This window comes from Myotis lucifugus, unplaced genomic scaffold (assembly GCF_000147115.1).
Source record: "Myotis lucifugus unplaced genomic scaffold, Myoluc2.0 scaffold_12, whole genome shotgun sequence".
In the NCBI taxonomy this organism is placed as follows: Eukaryota; Metazoa; Chordata; class Mammalia; order Chiroptera; family Vespertilionidae; genus Myotis; species Myotis lucifugus.
In genome coordinates this window covers 7,255,842-7,280,699 of record NW_005871060.1, presented here as the reverse complement: position 1 = coordinate 7,280,699, position 24,858 = coordinate 7,255,842, and the positions used below count along the sequence as shown (strand labels likewise).

Here is a 24,858-nt window from a genome sequence, read left to right as displayed (position 1 = left end):
TGAGCAGGCCACTGCATCCCTATTCTGGAGCAGACAACACCGCCAAAGGCAATCCTTATTCCTATACAAAATGTAGTACCGCACTAGGGAGTTAGTGAATTATAGCCAATTCTGTCAATTTAATGAGTATCTAGGCCATTTCTTTTGCTGTTCTTGAAGGCTACATTTGTTAGCAAGGCCTTCGGGCCAATTTGGCTATTAACCTCGGCTTTATGATACTACGTACAGCTCATTTAGAACAAATCCTCCATATGTAAAGTCGTACATCTGTCTTTTGATAGGAGTGAAACCTAGGGCGAAACAGTGATGCAGACGAATTATTGGTAAAGAAAACACTTCCCAATCGTCCCTGTGGAAGACCATGATCTTTTCTAATGCTTTGCTTGTTACTCAAGTATATATTGGAAAAAACCATCATGAACTTATACTTTTGTGTTACACACACACACACACACACACACACACACACACACACACACACCCCACACACACACTGAGTGGCCAGATTATTATGACCACCCCATCAGTACTTCATTGGGCCAACTTTTGCCTCAATACTGCGGCGATTCTTCTTGGCATTGACTCCACGAGATGTTGAAAGGTGATGGGAGGAATCTGACACCGTGCCTGATGAATAGCACTGTCCAGTTCTGTGAGATTGGATGGTTGTGGAACCAGCTGCCTGATGGCTCTTTTAACTTCGTCCCACAAGTGCTCAATGGGATTGAGATCTGGTGATTGTGGGGGCCACCTAAGCAAGGTAAAGTCTCCCTCATGTTCTTGACACCACTCCTGCACAATACGAGCACCGTGGATGGCGCATTGTCTTATTGGAAGAAGCCATCTCCATTGGGATATGCCATCAACATGATAGGATGAACTTGATCAGCAACGGTACTTAGGTATGTTGTGCTATTCAGACGTTGTTCCACCGAATTAAAGGGCCCAAATCATGCCAGGAAAACATGCCCCAAACCATAACACTGCCCCCACCCGCTTGAAGGGTTGTACTCATGCATGTGGGGTACATGCTTTCATGCTGTTTCCGCAGCATCAAATTCTCACTCTGCTATCTGCATGATGCAACTGGAAACATGATACATCGGACCATATGACTTTTTTCCAATGCTCGACTGTCCAATCCTTGTGTTCCTGTGTGAATTGGAGATGTTTTATCTTGGTAACCGCAGACAGCAAAGGTGTTTAAACAGGCCTTCGGCTTCCATATTCTATATGATGTAGCGTATGGCTAATTTGCCTACAAACATCAGGTGGTCATAATAATCTGGCCACTCAGTGTATATATAATAAGCTGTATAAATTAAATATAATTTGTGATTATTATTTAAACCCTTTGCCCCTGATACTAGAGAGCCAGTATATAAACGTGCCTTAATTTTGTGTAACCTTAGGAGTAGTGTTGCATGTTATTTGTGTGTATTTGCTTGTTTCCTCTTCAAAATAGGACAGGTGCTAATATTTGCTCCAGAACTCCAGCAGACCGTGCAAATTTCTCATGTTTGCTAAACCATTTAATAAAATTAAATTTAGATGGGTGATAGCAAAGGTAGGAAGAGAATAAAATTCCATCTTCATGGTAAGCCAGTGGTTAGTGCGCTATACTCTTGCAATGCTTTAGTATTTAGTAACTTGGAACATAGTGATGCTGGTTAATATCCCATTCTTGTGTACTTTGTGCAAAAGGAACTTAGCATTTTTAAAAGTTCCCTTCTGCTTCCCCATCTAGTAACATAAACATTCTTTTTTATCTCAATGCTTAAGCACTTTAAAAAGCATCTTAGTAATCTTAGTGTTAAATTTAAGTTTGTTGTATGATTGCTTTGAAATAATTTTATTAGTTACTGCTAGGAGATAATATAGGACCTTGAAACCCTGAATTAATATACAAATCTTATCATTAATATATAACAAATCATAAAAATTAAAAAAAATCTCAGTTTACTCCCAAGGATATATCTATAAAACCATTATTTTGTTTGTTTTGAGGTAGGTGGTGGGGAAGTGAGAAAAGCCACTTAGCAGTAGGGAGCAGGATACATAATTAAATATTCTACAGTTTTTTGGTTTCTGACAAATTAATGAGCCCTCACTCAGAGAGAATGTGCAGTGGTGGTGTGTTGGAACTGGCTTGTACCAACTTGCAAGAACCAGTTGTTAAATTCTAAGGAGTTTTGTCACCTGGTTATTAAACACAGTTATTATTAAAAATGAAATTATATAAACTCAGAACTAAGTACATGCTATTAAAAACAATGATAATAAAAAAACTCAAGACTCATCATTTCCCAGTGCTTTAAATTACCCTTTCCTATTATTATTTTAATCATGCTCTTGAGGTTATTTAGTCTGTTGTATCTGTGTTGGTGAAATACTCTATAATGGTATGCACTGTGCATCTCTTCTCAGCTTAGGATACAGGGACTGCACGCGATAGCTTGATAAAATTATAATTAACATCGTGAGTATGTATTTTTGTGAAAAAATAAATTAAATATGATGGGAGACCATGTGATTTGAAATCACTATTCTATTACTTTCTGTCATACATAATATCTACCTCAGGGTATTTGAGTTTGCTGTTATATTCCCTCTGCCTGGAATCCTTTCCCTTCCAATATACACTTGGCTCTCTTCTCCTCCCATTTTTATGTCATTTCTTCAGAGAAATCATTTTGATTATCGTGTTTAAAATTGCCCACCCTGTCCTGCCCACTCCCTGACCTGGCACATTTGCCTTCCATTGCATTGCCTGCCTTTGTTTTCACTCTAGCACTTACTACTCTCTGAAAGTATGCAGTTATTTGTGTGTTCAGTCTTTCTCCCTTACTGTAATATAAGCTCCCCAAGGAAAGGAATCTTCTATGATCTTTTTATTTCTGGTTTTCCAATGCCTAAAACAGCCAGGCAACAATTGATTTAATATTTGAATAGACTATATCAATGGAAGGCACCTAAATTAAAGTAGGGTTGAGAGATAGTTAAAGTAATATTTGAATATGAGATAAAATAAATTTAGTCAGAGTACTACCACTCAAAAAAGAGTCTCCAAGATGCTGAGGTAAGCTGTTCTAATCAAAACACTGTTGTTGTTTCTTGGTGTCATTTATGCAAATCAAAAGAATGAATTTTTGTTTCTTGGGGGATGGAATTGGGGAGTAGATTATGTCCAAATTCTAGTTATAGATGGGATATGTACATTGCATTAACGATGCTGTACTCATTTGTGAAAATAAAGCTTCTACAACACTAATTACATGAACGAGGGAGGGTTTTATTTTAAGGAACAGCAGCGTATTCAGATTTTTTGTGGCACTTCTCCAGCTACAGAAGCTGACTGTCAAGAACTACTTTCTTCCCCAGAAGACTTTATAGGGTGGAAGCTGAGGCTGCAATTCTATTCCAAGCCAAACTTTGTACAATATGAGCAAATAAAATGCAAAGGAGAGTTTTTAGTGACTTTGATGAAGGTGGCTATTTATAATATTTAAGAGCCTCGTCAAGTTTATTGCTAACTTAAAAAAAAAATTGTTCATTTTAGAGAGAGGAAGGGAGAGGGATAGAGAGATAGAAACTTCAGTGAGAGAGAAACATCAATGGCTGCCTCCTGCATACCCACTACCAGGGATTGAGCCTGAAACCCGGACATGTGCCCGGATCAGGAATCGAACCATGACCTCCTGGTCATGGGCCGACGCTCAACCACTGAGCCACACCAGCTGGGCTTATTGCTACCTTTTAAAAAGTGTGATTTGGGGATGGATATATTATCTGTAATCCATGAAGTACTGGAATGTATGTTTCATAAATTGAGAAGTAAAGGGTAATGAGGATATTGCTTAGGAGGAGTAATATAAAGATTGGCAGGTAATTGGGGAAAGCACTTTTATTTGTTATTTCATTCATTTATTCCACACATAGTTTTTAAGCTCTAATTATGTGTTAGGCAATGTTTTAAGTGCTAGGAATACAATGACAAATACTTTCTATCCTTAAACAATCTAACAGGATAATAAAACAAGTAAACAGGGTTATTGCAACAGTGTGATAAGTGGTAGGACGAGAAAGTTGGAGGCTTTTGAAGAGCACATGAAAGAGACAACTAGCCCAGAATTATGAAGTCTGAAAAGTTGACCACATGATCATGATTTAGCGCTGTGAATTAAAAAGTCTGACTGATATGCAATAAATGAAATGGAGACGGTGGTATGTTAACAAATGTTTAAATCTGGTTCTTCAGGGGAACAAAAAACCCTGATTGGTGGTATTTGCTCATTTCTGCAGTATACATATTTCCACTATGCTGATTTAAGGCTACTGTATGGTGCCACTGAATGTGAAGATGAGCAGAGATGGACGTAGTTTACTCTAGTAAGTGGATACAGGTAGGCTCTTCATTGAGATGACACCTGCACTTCTCTGGTTGGAGAGGACAGGGTGGAGCCTTAGAGACCAGTTAGAGGCCATTTTATTAAACCAGGGAAGAGATGATGTGGTCCAAACTATGATGGTGAATTTTCAGGAATTTACAGAGATATTTAAGGGACAAAGAAACAGTCTAGAATTCAGACCATAGACTTGGAGTCAGGCTTTCTCCAAATTCTGGCACTGCCACTTAACTAGCACTGTGAGTCTGGGCTATCTTTTAGCTCCTCTGGATTTCACTGTCTCACCTATAAACTGGTGCTAAGGATAGTACCAGACAGTTGGAAGATTGATGATTAGTGTGATGGTGAGTGGGCAAAGAAGGAGAAATAAGAATCAAAATTAACTTGTGGTCTTCTGTCCAAACAGGTAGGTGGAGATGTAATTTTTATAATCTCCCCAGTGGACTAGAAAGGATGGAAACAATGGGGTGTGCAATTAAGAGCTGAGGAAGTACAGATGGGGAGCATAGTAGTAGTTTCCAAACTTGAGTGTACTTATGATCATCTGGGGACTTTGCAAATGTAGATCCTACACCATGCTGGGCTTACTGAATTGGCTTCCCCTAGGATATCTGTATTTTTAGAATGTTCCCTAGGTGATTCTGATGAAGTCAGTTCATAAAACAGCATGTCTGTCTACTTTAGAGGAATCTTCTAAAAATTTATGAAGAGGGTTATAGAAGAAAATAGCTGGGGAGAATTAAAGAATGGAAATGGAAGAGATCTAAAGGTGTAAATTCTGATGGGAAGAAGCCAGCAGACTTGGAGTATTTGGAGTTACAAGAGAAAGAATAAATGATAGAGGAAGGCTCCTGGAAAATAAGATAAGTTCAAGGTGAAAGGAGGCGGAATGGGTCTTCTACTAACTGAAGGGAAAAAGAAGGAATGGTTGTGCATCCAGATACACTTATTGTGGTTTATGGTTAGGGTTAGAATCATAATTTGTGGAAATAATTTGAAACGTTCCTACCTATTGTTTTGACGGAGAATGGCAAATTGTCTCTGGTATTAATTTTCCTTTATTCTTTTTTATTTTTATTGAATTTATTAGGGTGACACTGGTTAACAAGATTATACAGGGTTCAAGTGCACAGTTCCACAACACATCATCTGTACACTGTGTTGTGTGTTCATCACCCCAAGTCAAGTCTCCGTCCATCACTATTTATCCCCACCCTACCCTTCTCCACCTCCCCTCCGACTCTCTCGGTAATCACCACACTGTTGTCTGGATCCATGAGTTTTTTCTCTTTTTATTTTACTTTTTTTGATCAGTCCTTCCACCTTGCTCAGTTCTTTATTAGTAAAGAACCCCCTGGATTTAGGTAGGCAAATGGCCTCCCTTGCAGCTAGGTGTGTTTATGTGACTATGTTTGGGCCAGTAGGATGTGAATGGAATGTCTACGTTTTCTGGGAAAATAAAGTGTCTTGCCCCAGATTACCCTTTCTCCTTCTACTCGGTTAGCAAATGACTAAATTGGCAGCCGGTCTGGGACACAGAGATAAAAACCACATGTTTTCATCATGTGAGGGCATGTCGGTTTGGGGTCCTAACTGTCCTCCTGACAGAATCTAGGCTGCTTGCCTATCTACCTGTGCATGTTATGTCAGAAGCAAATAAATATCTATCTTTAAATACTGGGCTTTAGGACCTCTTTATTATAGCAGCTTAGATTGTATCCTGATTAGTAGAAACAGATTCCATATTCTCTGTGAAGGAGGAGCTGAAATTATTTTCTGAGAATTAGGAGTTGGTGGGAAAAGGCATACAATTTAAAAAGAATGAGATTAGTTTAAAATTATTAGTGGGTGGAAGATAGGATAATAGAGAGAGGTACTAGGAAAATATAGAACTTCTAGTAATCTTGAGAAACTAGAAGTCCATTGCTCACAGAAAAAGGAAACACAAATATGAATTAGCTAAATAAACTCAACACAATAAGGGAAAAATCCCAACAAACAGTTTTAATATTCTATCAGAAATGTTCACACTTCTCAGACTTATAGTTAAAAAGCATTTCATGACAGCGAAGATCAAAAGTATATATTTAATGTTATAATACTTACTGAACAAACAGCCTATATACACATAGCTTCTAGGCTTGCTTGACATCAAAGAAGTCAAACAGAGTACTAGCTATATTTCATTGCCAAATCAAATTTGAATAAAGTGCTGAGAACATTGAAATTACATAAGATGGAAAATGCTTTAACTTTATCATGGGAAACTTTCTGAAGGGGATGGCTTCTTAATTAAAACTCAAAATTTGTATGTCTTTATACCTTGGTAACTAGAGCGCGTATTATTGGTTCTATGCTTCTACTCTCATACATCTTTTCTAGACAGAGTAAAATCATACTTGACTTTAGTATCTTGTGGCCTGGGCGGATATAGCACTATAATGGTCTTCGTAAGATGGGGAGACTTCCTCTGGTATTTATTGGCCTTTGGGTCTTCCACATTTGATAAAGTGTGATATGCCCCGTATGGATCATGTAGAATTAAGTATTTGGACTCACTCATTAGAAGTAGACTATACAATTTCCTTGTCACAGACTTCAGTTTTATCTTATCTGAAAAATTACGTAGATTATTTTAAGTTGTGACCATCTTTATATTCTAGCAAGGGAATACCTAGTGGCCCTATGTTTTATGAAAAATCAGCTTGAATTTTATTCCCTAAGTAGATATGAAAACAAGAGTTTTTATATTTTTGCTTATGTACCAAGAAGTATAATTGGAAGTGATTCTTGAAGGATTTATCAGGATCAGAATTGAATATTATCTTGTGAAAAAACGGATGCATTTTCAAAATTATGATCATGGATTTAATTTTCTTTGTTCTAATCAAGATCTTTCATTTCATTAAAGTGGAGAAACTGTATAATACCAGTGAAAGCCGTTTTGAAGACAAGTAAGGTGTGCTTGTATAGGTAAAGCCCTAGAGAGGCTCGGTGCTCGCTGGGAAAATGTTTTAATTTGGAAGAACAGAGCCCTAAGCCAAATTCTTAATTATCCTCAATTTAATTGAGAAAATTGCTTAGCCTTAGTGTTTCTGTAAGTTTGATTGACAGATACCTACTAGCTGGAGATACACTGTAATGCTGAGTAACATAAAATATCTTGAGACTTTCTGAAGAGAGTTGATATGTATGTAAAAGGAACAGAAATAATGTGAGGAGACACGTTTTTCTGTTCCCCTGCCTAACCAATCAATTAACTATGTTGATTGGCATAATCTTTAGAGGCTGAACAATAGAATCACGGGTGGGTACTTGCATGAAGATGTTGCTTTGAGAGAAAAGAGAATAGCCTGGGATAAAAAGGAAGGGGAAAAGGAAAGTCTTACAAAAATAGGGAAGAAGGTTTAGGGAAGGGAGTTGAAAGTGAACGTGATGAGAATTAAGGAGTGGGGCAAACTGGAATGAGAAAAAAATGGTCTTAAGTGGGTTATAAATTGGATCTTCTTTAATATTTTTCAAGAGGTAAAACTAGTAACTAGAATTGCTTTACATTTTTTCTTTTTCTCACCGAAGGAGTGAGGATATTTTTTCCATTGATTTCTAGAGAGAATGCAAGGGAGTAGGGAAGGAAAGAGAAACATTAATGTGAGAGAGACACATAGATTGGTTGCCTCCCACATGCACCCCGACCCAGGTCAAAGGTCAAACCTGCAACCCAGGCATGTGCTCCTGACCAGCTTTTGAACTCTGGGCCCTCAAGTGTGCAGTCTGAAGCTCTAACCACTGAGCACACCAGCCAGGGCGGAACTAGGATTGCTTTTAATTACATTTGGTGGCTGCATTTTGTATATTCGAATGCAACAATTTGCACCGGGTGTTTGAGTTTTATATAATAATCACAATTATAACTTCCTATTTTGAAATACTTCATATTAGTGCTGTATCAAAATCAAATATGATAAAGGCAGTATACATACCTGATTTCTCAGACAATCAGACTTGGTGACTCCTGTCAATAAGACACATTTTTAAATTCTCTGGACATCAGTAACACCACTACAAAATTGTATCGGTTTCTCCTAAAATATTTTATTGACCTCATAATCATGAACCTGTAAAAGTTCAAATAAAACATGTTTATTATTTCCCTTGGTTGATTTTATTGACATGATTTTAGAAGAGGATAAAATGTGAATTATTATTTTGAGATTTTTTTTTTAGATTTTGCTAAAAGCTACAGCTTACGTCTTGGGTTTGTTAGCTGCTCAAAATAATTGTCTTTCTTTTGTCAGGCCTTGGGCAAGGTAAAATCTGTACTCACATAGCTTTTAGTTTCTTTTTATTACAGTGGAGCTTGAGACTTCCTTAAAGTGGAATGCTGGTGTGTACCTAAATTAAATAGGAATTTCAGATTTAAAAACATTTTAGTAAAATAATGAGATTCCATAATTAGATCTATTAAAGTGTTAGTTTTTAGTTGGTTATTTTATTTTGTAGAATTTTAAAAATCTATGCAAAACAGCATTGTGGTATATATATATTTTTTTTTTTTTAAAGAGAACTGCCAAGTAACATTGTGGTATCTTCATTAAAAGGAAGGCTGGTGACTATGCCATAGATCCAGTATACAGAAGGGCAGCTGCACACTTTGCAGATGGTAGCTAAAGTGCGCTCTGGGTGGAAGGCAAATCATTGGCAGTGTGAATGCATTTTATAAGAGCCGCAGATGATGTAATTTGCTCAATGTGCACGTTGACCCCAGGATGGGAGATCTCATAAAACTTCCTAAGCTTGGGCCTTCCAGCAAATATCCTCAGAAAAGGTGGAATTTGGTCAAAGACAAATGGCACAAGTGTTGCCTGTGAGCCATTCTTAGCCCACTTCTGTTCGGACTGTTCTTGTATAGACATGAGCTACATTTACAACAACAACAACAAAAAGAAAGCTGGCAAATGTTAAAGAAAAGATGTCAGTGTTTTTATTCTGTGACAGTGTGATATTGCAGAGAAATTATTCTTCTGTCATTGTTCGGCACAGTGATCATCTATGCTTAATCCTTAACTGTCATTTGTATTATTTCATTTTCTTTTTTTTCCAGTTTCCTTGGATTTTAGTGTCTCTATTACTGGTTTCTAAGAGCTTGTTTATGACGAAAGATGTTAACAATTTCTCATGCACTGCAAATAAAATACCATGTTTTTTTTGTTATTATTTTACTGCGGTGTTTTACTTTTTGGTTGTACTAAAGTTGTATATTAAATATAATCATGTCCTGTTTAAAAAATATATGTATATATAATTTTAAGTGTGTTTTTATGTTTCTCACCCCAAATCTTTAACTTAGAATTTAATAATTGATATTAATGTGTGGGAAAAGAAACCTTATGCTCTATTTTATACCAAAAATTAACTTGAGAGGATTATAGATTTAAACATATAAACTAAAATGTTAAAACTTCTGGAAAAAAAATAATGTATTTTACACATTGGGGTGGGCAAAATTTATTAGACAGGAGCCAGAAAGTGTTAATCATAAGAGGAAAAAATATGGTACATCAGTCTTAATCAAAATTAAAAAATTCTGCTTATCCAAAGACAGTGCTAGGAAAATGAAAAGGTTAGTCACATGCTGGAAAGATTATTTGCAACATAAAATCTGACAAAGGATTTGTTCCCAGAACATATTTTAAAACAATTTTTATGCATCAATAATAAAATAACAAACAAGTAATTTAAATAAATTGGGTAAAGGATTTGACCAAAAAGAGTATAGAAATGGCCAATAAGCACTTGAAAAGGTATCAACATTTTTAGTCATTAGGGAAGTGCAGATTGAAATCACAATGAAACACCATATTATAACCACTAGACTGCCTACAATTAAAAAGCTGATCACACTGCCCTAACTGGTTTGCTCAGTGGATAGAGCATTGGCCTGCAGACTCAAGAGTCCCAGGTTTGATTCCGGTCAAGGGCATGTACCTTGGCTGTGGGCACATCCCCAGTAGGGGACGTGCAGGAGGCAGCTAATTGATGTTTCTCGCTCATCGATGTTTCTAACTCTCTATCTCTCTCCCTTCCTCTCTGTAAAAAACCAATAAAATATATTTTGTAAAAAAAAAAATAGCTGATCACCATATGTTGGTGATATGTGGAGCAACTGGTGTTCTGATCTATTGTCAAAGGGAGGACAAAAAGGTACAACTACTTTGGAAGGTAGTTGGGCAGTTTCTTAAAAAGTTAACATATTCTTACCTATGACCCAGTAATTTCTCTCCTAGATATTTATTAACCCAAGAAAAATTTATTTATGCAAGAAGCATGTTTTAAAAAAATGCTTGTATTTGAATATTCTTAGCAGCTTTATTCATAATTGCCCCAAACTGGAAACAACCCAAAATTTAATCAATGGTGAAATAAATTGTGATCTATTCATTCAGAGGAATACTTCCCAATAATAAAAAAGAGTCAACTATTGATGCATACCATGACACACATGAATCTTAAAAACATTATTCTGAGAAGTCACCCAGACACGAGATTATAACATGACATGATTCTATTTTATGAAGTGCAAGCACAGACAAAACTAATTTATGGTGATAGAATTCAAAACATTGATTGCTTAGGGGGTGTGGGGATGGTCTAAAAGTGACAGTAGAGAACTTTCTGGGATGATAGAAATGTTCTTTATTTTCACTGGGGTGGTGGTTGCAGGGTCTATATATCAGAAATAATCAAATTATACACTCGTTTTGTGAATCACACTGTCAATCTTACCTCAATTAAGATTTTTTATCAATTTTTATAGTGTATATTCAAAATGGTATAAGGAAATACGTCAAAGATTTGAGTATGAATAACATTTTTATCTTAAAGCAAAGGTAAACAAAAGGCATTTGATTTATTTTTTACTGTTTTATCAGTATGAGTCAAGGATTTTAAGTCTTTGGGACTTCTTAGGGCCTGGCTCTCCCCCCTTAATTTCATGTGTTTTACAACTATCTGGATTCTAGACAATTTTTATTAATGTTTCTATATTCTTCTACACAGAAAACTTCTAGTCATACTAGACTATGACAATAATTTACCTTCCTAAAATTTTGATTGTGATTGCAAAATTTACAGTGGTATTCTTCACATCTTGTTCTATAGCATTCAATCATTTTTGTTCATACCTTACTTTCCTGTTTTAGGCAGAGTACATAAAAATAATCTCCCAAGAAATGTACTAAAATATTGGGTAATCAAAGTCAAATTAATTTCTTCATTTCATGTTTCAGAATGTTAAACAACTTTTGAACAGTAAAATCCCAAATTTTGAGTTGGAATTAGAATATATTAGAATTTTGTGCATAAATGAATAATATAATAAATTGAATCATGCAATATTTTATTTTATTTTTTATTTTTAATATATTTTTTATTGATTTTTTACAGAGAGGAAGGGAGAGAGAGAAATCATGTCATATTTTAAAAATACTTTGAAGGTATTTATCATCATAGCTGCATTTTTTATTTAAAACTATAAATTTTTTCTTATAAATTAATATATCTTTAAAGCACTTTTCATAATTTTTAAATAACATTTAATTATTCAGAAAATAATCTCAGAATAACATATCTTTTTAAAAATAAAATTTTTAAATTTAGGCCAATTCACTGTAGAAATGTTTTTTAATCAGAATGTTCTTTCTTTTCTTTTCTTTTTTTCAGGTGCTAATTCTTGACAATTTTTTTTAAATTGTTTAAAGTATTACATGTGTCTCCTTTTTCCCCTGATTGACCACCCCGCCACTCCCACCTCCAAGGGCAAGCCCCCACCACCCCAGTGTCTGTGTCCATTGGTTATGCTTATATGCATGCATACAAGTCCTTTGGTTGATCTCTAACACCCCCCCCCCCGCCCCCGCCAATCCCTTGGCATTTTTGTTCATCAGTTTATGTTAATCATTATATCCCACATCTGAGTGAGATCATGTGATATTTATCTTTCTCTGACTGGCTTATTTTGCTTAGCATAATGTTCTCCAGTTCCATCCATGCTGTTGCAAATGGTAGGAGTTCCTTCCTTTTTACAGCAGCATAGTATTCCATTGTGTAGATGTGCTGCAGTTTTCTAATCCACTCATCTGTTGATGGGCACTTAGGCTGATTCCAAATCTTAGCTATTGTAAATTGTGCTTCTATGAACATAGGGGTGCATATATCCTTTCTGATTGGTGTTTTTGGTTTCGTGGGATATAGTCCTAGAAGTGGGATTACTGGGTCAAATGGGAGTTCCATTTTTAACTTTTTGAGGAAACTCCATACTGTTTTCCTAGAATTTTCTTATTAAATATTTTCACTACTATTATATAAGAACCTTGCTATTATATGACCTTAAGAACTGATGACAAATACTGAACTTCATATAATAGCACTTTGTGTTAGGACGAGGTTTAATTGTTGTCTTATCATCCGTATTTTGTTACCTAGGAATTTATTGTTAATAGGACTGAAGCTGGGTTTGACTGAGCAGGTGGAAACAAAGAATGTGGTATTTGAAGTGGAAGTGCTCTCCAAATAGGAGACAAAGGGAGGGAAAGTATGAAATAATAAATGAAGTGAGCTGTTTAGAAGCGAGAGAACAGGTACAGAGATGAAGAGCCTTGAGGGCTGAGACTTTTCTCACTCCCTCAATGTGCATATACACTCAATGTGCTCATAGGCACTCAAGCACTTTCTGAATTGAATTATTGAGACCCAGGAAATCAGGGGAGGAACGGAAGGAGTGCAGTGAGGTAGTCATGGTGATAAAAAGGGAAGATTTTAGAAAATGCAATTTGAATTAACTGGAAGAAGGGGTTTGAAGCAGTGAGGCTAGCAAAGAGAAATTTGAATTTGTCCAAATGACAGGAAGCAAAAATATTAAGGAGTTCAGACATACGTCATAATGACAAGGCAATGTACTCACTACGCAGCCTAATAGCTCACTCTAATAGACCAGTGGCTTCTAATGATTTATGTAGTTTATGTTTAGGAAGCATGGAGAGAAGCACAGATAATTTCACATTGCAGTGCAATAATTCATTTATCTTTTTAACTCATAGGATAGGTATTTTATTACTTTCACTTTTTTGTACAGCCTCCATATTTTGAACAGAGAAAAGTGCATTTTAGCCATTTAATAAATGTTGGTAGACATTATGAAGTCAGTAATCAAATTATTACCATATACCATGCACTATTTTAGATCGGGGAATATTAGTAAATGGAGAACAACATAGACATAGTCATGTTCCTCAAGGAGTTTATATTCTACTGGAGATGAAAAAGTAGAGGAGACAATTAGATGTAATTCATTCATTCACTCACTCATGCACATACTGATACGTTATATAAAGCATTAACAGTGGGGCAATATATAGAAAATGGGAGGGGTGGATCAGTGACTGTAGCTAGCCCTGACAGGGAAGGGCTTTGTAAGTTATGATACTTTAGTTGAGATCTGAATGGTGAGGGGGATGCAGCCACATGAAGATAGTGGAAAAGAGTATTTGAAGGAGAAACAACATCAAAAGCAAATACACGGAGGTGGAAATGAACTTAGCATGTTCAGGAAGGAGAAAGAAGGGTAGTATGAACAGTGGAGGATGGGCGGTCCTGAGACCTGAGGGGCAGCAGAGGCTGTGAGTGCAGAGCCTGTGGGTGGTGATGAGCATTTCAGGTTTCATTCATTTGCAATGGAAAGCAGGGAGGTAGGAAAGTGACATGCTCTGATTTATGCTTTAGAATGATCACTTTGGCTGCTGTGCACATGTCAAGATTGGGGGCAGAAAGCAACTAGAAAGCAATAGTTTAGGAGTAGAAATGAAGTTTTAGAATAGAAATGTAGCATAAAGATGGGGAGAAAATACAGCGTGTAAATACATACCCATAACACCAAAGATAGATTTTATTGAGGTTGAGATGCAAAATTTTATAATTTGGGGGGGAGCACACACTGTTTTTTACATTGTTGTATTTTTCAGTATTTTATGTTGTCTATGCTTCATTGTATAGATGCAGATTTAGTAGTCAATTCAAAACTCAAGAGGATTATGTTAGTTTCAGAGTTGCAAACAGAATGATCTTCTCAAAATCCTGGCTCATTTATGATTCACCAAGATATAATTAACACACACTAGTCAACCAGGGATCAAACACACAAACCTCTTCTGTTACTTTTAATTTTTTACATGATTTGAATGGATATTTATATGATGTGTGCCAATTGCTACTCTAATTGACTTGGATGCTAGATAAAGTAGGAAATGTCTATTAGGCTTAGACTTTGCTGCTTGATCTCTGTTTCCAGATGTCTGACTTCATCAGCCCGTGAGTACACATGGGACCAAATTAAACCACTCAAATATTTGTCATGATTGTTAGTCACTATTCTAACCATTTGTATGAATTAAACCTTGAAACCTCACAGCAATGCTGTAAAGTAGGGACTGTTGCCTCCATTTTACAGAGAAGGAAACTGAAGCCTGATCATTAAATAACTTGCCAAGGTCGTACGGCTAGTAAGTGGTAAGCTGGCATTTGAACCTGGGTATTGACTCCAGAGCCCAAGCTCTTATTACTGTTATATTATCTCACACAACGTGGGAACTCTCAGCTCTGTATTTGCTGAAACTAGGCCTCATCTTTCATTCCTGAGGTATTTCTTCCCTTTCCCCTGGTATTTCACGCACCTAGAAAATTTTTCATGGAAACTCCAACAAATCCTCACATGTTCTCTTGAACGAATCTTCTAACTCCCATGCAGTATTTCTGCCAATTGTTTTTCTTTTGGTTCCACCTTCCCCTTACCCCTGCCTTTACTTATGAAGCAGCCCTATTGTCAGAAGTGAAAATGCAGAGGTCTGTGTTAAAGGTGTGGAGTTTGGCTGCTCAGAAAGTCATCAGTCCTCAAGGTCAGAGCAGGCCTGGCATTCATGAAGAAGGGGTGGTGAACCTTGCCCCACCTCTGGGTGGCACATTGTCACCTGGACACTGAAACAGCACTGCTTATGGACAGCGTTTTGAACAAAATCTTGAAAATAGTTTCTGCAGCTTCTGCCTCTAATGCATCTCTCAGTTTGTGCTCCAAATATGCTGAGGTGGAATGAGAGCTCAGCATTCTCCTAATCTTTACATTTCTTCTGTGCCCCTGTACCAGAAACAAAATGAAATGAACACCCATATATGTTTCTTTCTCTGTGACGAAGGCCAGTGCATTTCAAGTTAGATCAGTGGATCCTTGAGGGGGTCACCCATGAGTTCCTTAGCCTGGCGGGTCATCTTTGGGTTTAATTAGGTACTTGGACTTCACATATTTTCTAACAGTATTTTTTTTAAAAGGCTGCTGTTTTTGTTTGTTTGTATTTTGCATTTCTTTTTAAATCCCAGGGACAATAAAAACCAAGAGAAGGGGACATATTTTAGCAGAAAGAAACATACATTTTAATAGAAGTAATTCTATTCAAATCTTGAAGAGTGCAAGGCCACCCTCAGGCACAAATGTGAATGAGATGGTGTTTGTCTTCAGTGTTCCCAGCCTCCTTTTCAACCACTGAGCCCCTTCTTTGTGGAAACTCCGAATCAGGAAAAAATAAAAACAAATATAACTAAATTTTAGTCTAATAACTTGCTGCATTTTAAATTTATTTCTAATTATGAGTTGGTATATGTAATTTTTCTTATTACCGAAGGAATTTCAGACATCATTGAGGAGGATTAGAAAGAAGGGCAGAGAATTTAAAAAGTCCTTTCTGGCAGCCTTAACAATCACAATTCACAATCTACCAGCTATCTGACTTTAAGACTGGTTCACCTAGTAGGATTATTTATAAGGTTTTTCCTAATGTATCCCAAGAAACTAAGCAGAAGTGTCTTTTCTGTTCTTGTGTGGTGTGAAACCCATTTGCCTTGGAAAGTTTTCCACTCTGTGAATGTTTGCACTTTGAAAGACCATATTCTTAATCTGGACTGGAAACTGTGCCAAATATCTCGGCAACTTTACAAAAAAATGACTTTAATGTTAAAGGAAAATCATATTCTATGAAGGCTGTCATAATATGTTGCACTGATAAGGAGAAAATGGAATTAATATGGCACTTTCTTGTTAACTTCAGATTTCAAAATTAAAACACATTATACATAAGAAATAAGTCTTTTTGAGCATATAACTTTTCTGCTATTTATAGCTGTAGTAACTAGAAACAATAAAATATTTGTTATTATCTATAAGCAACAATCATAATAAATAATTGTGCCTGGCCAGCATGGCTCAGTGGTTGAGCGTCAACCTATAAATCAGGAGGTTCCGATTCGATTCTCCATCAGGGCACATGCCCAGGTTGTGGGCTTGATCCTGAGTGGGGAGCTGCAGGAGGCAGCTGATCGATGATTCTCTCTCATATTTCTATGTCTCTCTCCTTCTCCCTTCCTCTCTGAAATCAGTAAATATATATATTTTTAAAAAATAAATAATGATTTGATATTGCGAGTTCTTATAAAAGAAATAAGCAGTGGAAGATTTCTGCAGCTAAACAAAATTTTAAAATCTCAATATAGCTGAATGACCTTTTGAATTTGGGGAGTGTTTAATAAAGGGGCTCATTTAAACATGTGGGCAGCAGTTAGAGAAATATCAAGGGATTGTGTCATCTCCTGGAGAAAGTAACAACAGGACACTTACTCTCCCCCCCCCCCCATATACATGGGTGAGGGGACAGTGGTTCTTGAAACCTGGAGATGATAGGCAGTGTAGAGTGGACCATATGACAGTAGTGGTGACCTTGACAGCCAACTTCACTCACCCTGCAAGGAGGGAGCTGGAGGAACAAACAGCCCAATCCCTTGCACCTCCCTCCTTTCAATCTCTATGGTGGCTCAACAGGAAGCTGGAGGTGGAGGCAGTCTGTTACTGGTCAGCCTCCTGGACATAGGGCAGACTGCAGGAAGCTGGAGAGGAGATCGGGAGGTGCAAGTGGAAGTTACCCAGCACAAGATACAAGGCAGAAGATCAATAACTTGATTCAAAATTAAGAAGAGGCCAGAGCTGGGGAGATAGGAGAGCTGGGTTAGCGTCAAATTAAACTTGAGAGACCTGAGGCTTCAGCTTCCTTCATTTATTGTATTGGTGAGAATAATTTATTCATTCACTCATTAAATTATGTACTTATTCATTCAAACATTCTTCAGTTTCCACTATGTCAAACAGGTGGTTACTGTCCTACGTGTAGTACACAGAATGAGCCCAGCCATGAGGTATATTAAGAAAGGGCAAGTGCAAACATCTTCCTGGTGCATTTATTTTAATTTACGTTCTGTTATCTACTATTTCTTTACTCCAAACTCTGAAGGCAGGGCCAGGGGGTCTTTTTACATTCTATTAACCAGACTGACAAGATTAACACAAGTCACATGTGGCCTTAAATTCACTTAGAAGGACCTGGGGCAGGAGTCCCAGTTGGCCAGCAGGGCAGCATCGGGTGTACTCCCACATGCAGGGCTCCTATGGTCTCTACAGAAGGCATGCCCAGTGACAAGAGTTTAAAGCCGTGATATCCTTCTCAGGTATTTATTGTTCATTTACAGTTTCCCCATTCCAGATTCAATTAACCAAACATGATTTTTACCATGAGCAATTCCACCTAGTAACTCAGTTGACATTACCTCTTTTATCAGGTTGCCAAGGGAACAGATCTAGAAAGTGAATTGAGTGTCAACTCCTAAAAGAGGAAGGGAAAATATTTTGTTAACCCTTTGCCCACATATATTATGCCTATAATTAGTATTTGTTGCATCAAATAGAACCAGAGACAGGCATGAAAAGAGCATGGGGCAGTAAGATCCTAGCTGAGCTAGAGTGTGACACATTGAAAGACAAATACAGCTCCTGTTATAAAAAAAAGAAAGTCCACATTTCATTTTGCTCCCACAAATGATTTTAATGACCCAACAGGACCTTCCAAACAGATGGTTCCTAATGATGTGATGAATTGTCATTGACACTATTAGTATATAGGGTGGGGCAAAATTAGGTTTACAATTGTATGTGTATTATTATCTTGTGTTATTACTTATTAATTATTGTATTATTTTCCATACAAACAACAGTTAACTCACCCTTGCCCCACCTTGTATGAAGGACAAGGACTGGATCTAGTTCTGTTTTCAGGTAGCCCATAGAATGAGCTGATATCTGAATATTTAGTATTCAAGGCACAAAACAAGAAAAAGATAGTATATTTTCTCTCTCATGAAAAATGTAGTAGTGTGTCCATTCATATATGTGTTATTGAGACATATCTCATTGCCTATTCTGTGTCCTCCTATAGCATACTATCATGTTGTGCTGTAATTTTTTTTTACATAAACCTTTTTTTTTTCCAACTGGACAGTAAACCTTGTGGGGATAATAATCATGTCTGTCTAATTATTGAATCTGTAGCATTTTATACAGTATTCTGCATAGCAAATACTCAATAAAGTTTGTTGAATGGATAGATGTTTAAATAAAAAAATATAACTACAATGAATACTATAGTGGATTTAAACTTTGGGCAAATTTTTTTCTTATGGGACTAAATGTCTTCATTAAATGACATTAAAACTTGGCTTCCCTAGAGCTGTGTTTTTAAAATAAAGCCAATCACTTATTTTTCCTTTTGAGGATGACAGTTGAAGATAACCCATTAGTTGGTAAAGAATACGACAGTTTTTGAGTTGTAGTATTTTTTTTACAGTGAACCACTATGGGAAATATTTGACAGGGTGCCCTGACTTTCAGTGGACTTTTAATGTTATCTTCAAGGTCCCTGCAGAGCAATTCTCAAGACTAAACAATGAAATTCAATTCAGAGCATCCACTCCAAGGAAATTGCTTCCTTGAGATCCATTTAGGAAGTGATGCGGTACAAATTTCAACTAAACAAAGACACCACTACTTGGAGTTTATTAATTTACTGGACTCATAATTCTATAACTTATATTTAATAGTGCCCAAAAGTCTACAAAGTTATATTTTCTTGTTATTTTAATTAAATCTCGATTTTGGATATAAAAACCCAATTTTATAAACCACAATGTCTCAAAACACAACAATGGCTCTGGAGTAAAAAATCTGGCTTTGAAACATGACTGCCAGCTACAGACTGTGATCTTGAGTAAATTACTTTACTTCTATGTTCCTCAGTTCATCTGGAAAATCAGATACATGATGGGGCCTGTTTTATAGGGTTATCGTGAATGGCAGACAGCAAGTGATTGATATGTGTTTACTATTTCCAACTTGTTTGAAGTTAAATAAGTAGTAGTAGTAAAATTTGAACTCAGTTGTCACTTTTCAGCTTGTGTTCTTTCCACCACTCCATACTGTAATTGTAATATTTATTTAAAATGGTGCCTATTTTGCCCATGTCACACTTTCTCTGGCACTTGGAGCTAATGCTGCTTATAACTGTATAGTTTATCTCTAAAATGTGATCATCTTGGTTAAATTTATTAGATCATGACTGCTTATTGATGGTTTTCATTTGCCGATGCAAATGGTTTGGATGGTAATGGTGTTTAATTTTATCTTTATACATTTATAACAGAAATTTGAGTATACCAAGTCATTAGTTACTTAATGGTTATTCAAATTTACAGAAAAATATCACTGAGGGCTGAGAGCAAAGGCTTCCTTGATCTTTGTATAAACATCTCACTTTCACACTGTTAGGACTGTACATTTCTTGATGTGGTTTGACTCCTTCCTGGTTACATAAAATGTAGATTCATTTTCACAGCCATAGTATCTTTTACCTTCACCAGGAGGTTTTAAGTAAAATATTGTACTTATAAATGGTACTTTATGGAAGACATAATTTTCACGCCATTCACCTTCATTTATGGAAGACATAAATATAGATCTAGGTTTTGACTATGTGAGTGATAACTCTGGTAGGTTGGAGGACAAAATCATTGGAAGAGAGATTGGATATGTTCAGTTTGAGTTCTCTTTGGGAACATGAGGTATAGATGTTTAGGAAGCAGTTAGGTTTATGGGTCTGAAATTAAGAAGAAAGATTTGGACTGGAGCTATAGGTATTTCAGTAGCTAACAAGAAGGGCGTAGTTCAAACTACAGTGGCTGAGATCTGTCAGGGAGAATATAAAGGAAAGTCTGCAGAGGGAAACTTGGAAAAGGCTGAAAGTTATGGGATATGTAGAGGAGGCTGCAAAAGAAATGGGAAAAAAGCAAAGAGTCAGGAGAAAAGCCAAGGCAGACTGTTGTTCTGGAAAGCAAGAGACTGATTCTTTTGACAAATATATATATATTTTAAACTAGAGGATTTATTAAAAAATGTGTTTTTATTGATGTTTGGAGTGAGAGAGGGGGAAGGACAGAGAGAAACATCTATGAGAGAAAAACATTGATCGGCTGCTTCCTGCATGCCCCCTACTAGGGATTAAGCCTACAACTTGGGCATGTGCCCTGACTGGGAATGGAACTTGCTACCTCTTGATGCATGGGATGAGGCTCACCCAACTGAGCCATACCAGCCAGGGCTGGACAAATATTTCCTGAGCTACTACTTTGTGTGGTATGTTGATACGTAACAATGAACACAGTGGGTAAACTTATTTGCTACTGAGGAAATGTAGACTAAGGTATAATAAATAAATTCTATTATCTTGTTAAAGATGAAAAGTGCAATAAAATAATAAAGCAATGTGAGAAGACAGAATGGAGGGGTCAGTGTTGCAATTTTAAATTGCATAATCTGGGTAAATATATAAGAAGGTGGTGACCTCTGAGCAAAGACATGAAGGCGGTAAAGAAAGAAGATATATAAATAATTTCAGAAAGGATGCAGTAGTCTTTATATTTCAGAAGGGTAAGATAAGGCACTGATTGAAAAGTTTCCATTTGATTTTTGAAATTTGGAGTCAATCTGGACAAAAGCATGGGGATAGGTAGAAGGAAAGTTGCAGTGGGTACATGAATGAATGTAAGGTGAGAAAAGACAGACAAAAAACGCTTTACATTAATAAAGATTTTATTCCATTTTATTATTAAATAGGGAAGACTTGAGAAAAATTATAGACTTGGGGGGGGGGCGGAAGCCAGCATAAAAGGGATTATAGACCCAGTTTGTGATTTTATAGGAGGAAGTACTTGAGGACATGGGAAATGTGGGAGAGAGAATGGGATATAAATGCTAAAAGCGCTCTTCCACTGACCCAAACGTAAATGAAGAAATATCGAGTTGCTTATAAATAATTTAGTGTTGGGAGGAGGCAAATAACGTCTTTGTTTTCTCTATGAAATAAGGAATTAGGCTATTTGTTAAAATAATAAAGTAGGTAATGAAGGAAGAAGGCCTGGGAAGATTTCACATAGCTACTGTGGGACAAAGAATAGGGAAATGACTAGGACTACAGAGCAATTTTGAAGGCCCAGTTGGAACTGATTTCTATGAATTTTTCATGCCATTCACCTTCATGATTGTGCATTCTGTCTTTTCTCTAATACGCCTTATCAGTCTAGACATAGAAGAGGAATGAATAGACAGCCGAATTGATCCAGGCCTGAAGTTTTGCCTGGTGTGTGTGATAAATGGACTGAAAGAATGGGAGTTAATGGGTTTGGTGAGATTGTATTTGAAATGATACTTAGATTAGTCATAAAATAGAAAGGGAATAAATAGGGGTGGGCTGATGAATAGGGACCAGATGAAGACATTAAGGGCAAAAGAGAAGATGGAGTATGTGTGAGGTAACTGAAGATATATGAGGATATGGTTCGATTTGACCTTGGAGTTCAATATTTCAAAAATGTGGCAGTTCTGAGTGATAAAAAGTAAAGCCCAGTTTGTGGATGCCTGATGTGAAGTGGAGGTGGGCAGCAAGTGGAACTGAGAAGGACAAAAAATGATGAGACAAGACTATTGGACTTGTCAACTACATGGCAATTGAATTTACCCAGCATGATGGTAGGGATTAAAAGGGAAACTGTGAACAAGGTATACAGTTATCGCTGAATCTGTGAAAGACTGTCCTGAAGAAGAAAAGAGGGAGGCGAGAAATGAATCACAAGCATCCCAAAGGGAGATTTCATAATGTTTAGCATTCTGTGAGACTGAAGAAGATTGTCTGGGTAATACTCTCAGTGGGTATGGTATATAGGTTCAGTATGTGCCCTTTGTAAGAGCAAATTAAGCTTCGATTTATCATACTTATCAATTTATCATAACCTAACCCAATCTAAAATGATTCCTTAATTAATTGGACATTTGCTTCTTTTACTTATACTTTCTGGATGAGAGCAAGTCACAAGAAAATAAATTATTATTAAGGATTAATAAAAATGTCATTTTATTGGTCATGTGTGGTTGAGAGTATATCCATGCTAGTGTCATATATTTCCTACATTTACTTCTTTAAAACTGTACAGTGAGTACTGACAAAAAAATTTTTTCTCTAATTTTAATGGAACTTTCAGTTCTAAGAATAAGCAAAACAGAAACATAATGTTTTAATTTGGGCCAATTTCAAAACAGGAGCATTAAAGGAATGGAAAATTTTATAACATAACTCTACAGCTACAATTTTGCATTGTTTTCAAATTTTTGAAGTTTACAAAAACTTCAAGTTTTTGACTATGGGCAATTAAAATAAATAGGCTGGCTTTAGTTAAAGGTATATTTCCACTCTTCTCTGGGAGGATATGCAAGCTACTGACACATCTATGCACTGTGATGAAGGCACTGGTTAAGTTTCTCTTTAAATATGGGGAAATTAGTTGATTGTAGAGACAAAAGCTATTGATAATGGTACTATACAATATGTGATTAAAAATTACTTGTGGAAATAATAGGAAAGTTGACTCTAGTGTGCTTGCTGTACATGAGGTTCCTATAAATGCCCAATTCAATTATACTGTTTCTGATGCCTTGCCCTTCTTTTTTCTGTCTTTTTCATTCTCTTTCTTTACATTACTTGGCACCTTTTTAATTGAATAATTATATATTATGTACTAAGTACATAATAGGTACTTTTTGGTGCTATGAATCCATAGGGAAAATATATTTTTCATCTTTAACCTACATTCCATTGGGGAGAAAATGAAGACAAAGAGATATCTAGGATGAGACAAACACAATTTCTGAATCGCAAGGCAGTGCTGGGTTACTCAAGAGGCAGGTTTTAGTTTATGTTTAGGGACTTAGCAAAAACAGAGACAACCCCCTCATTCATTCCCCCAGAAAAAGAAAATTTAGTTTTGATAAACTTTTCTAGAAATTTTACAATCAGAAAAAAAAGAATCACGATTTTTAAAATATTCAGTACAGGTATAAAACTTGTCTTGTATAAGACAAGATTATAGTTTGAATGAGATATACAGGAGAGGTCTCCAAAGTTCCCTGTACGGCACTGCATAAGAGTAGATGGAACGGAAATGTATTGTCAGGGCAGATATATGCGTTGAGAAATGAAGGAAGCCCTTCCATTTGAGAACGTCTCCCTCCGCCTCAGCACCTTCTTAAAAAGCTTCGAGGAAGAGATCAGCAAGAGAGGTCACAGACAAATAACCTCACATCAGATTCCATTCAGGGTCTTCACTTATCGACACCATGAAATATATTTTTAAAGATCTATACAATAAAAAAAGCAGGTACATTTTTTGTGAGGAAACCACAGTGAGTTGCTATCAGTAGACTGGAGAGTAGCAACAGTCCTAGGCAAAACTGAACCAGAAGGGCTTGTCCATTTTCTTACTCTTCACCCACCCCACCCTCTATGCTACTCAGGCCTCCATTTTAGCCTTTTCTTAAAAAGAAAGAAACAAACAAACCCCCAGAATCTATCATTGATTTTCTTCAGAAAATAGGATTCCAAGAATATGTTACTCTGGTTAAGCAGATTGGTCACCTCAGTGATATTACTCATATGTTACATCTTTGCAAAGGATCAGCCTTTGGAGTTACTTTGTCTTTTTCTGTTGAAAAATAAGCATGATCATAACAAGTGCTTTGGTACTTTTTGAGAATGTTTAAAAGAACACATTGTGTTTATTTTAAGCTTTTTGAAAACGGCATTTGGTTTAACATTGAGAGTGTAGAGTGCCCTCTTTCTAAATTATTTGAAAAATCAGGATCTTTTTTTAGACTACTAACGTGGGAGCAACTATCTGCTGCGATGGAACACAACGTTCTGTGTCTTCCTTCACTTCTAGGGGTCATTCCCTGAAGTGAAGGAAATTATTGGCTGATTGGTTCAAAACAACACTGTAACTACATGATTGAGCTTACTTCTTCCCACCTATGATTTCAACAGTTACAGCATTGGTCACAGAGGAAAAATAACAGGTTTCTCCTACAGCCAATCTGACATGTCCTCTGGCTGTGTTGTGGCTCGTGACCGTTGGTGACATCAATCAGCTTGGC

The 24,858-nt window shown here is 36.5% G+C and overlaps 1 protein-coding gene across 4 annotated transcripts in view; it reads left to right on the top strand.

Moving 5' to 3' along the window:
- Positions 1-24,858, top strand: part of MAPK10 (mitogen-activated protein kinase 10) — a 273,125-nt gene that overhangs the window by 77,681 nt on the left and 170,586 nt on the right. The window lies entirely within an intron of this gene.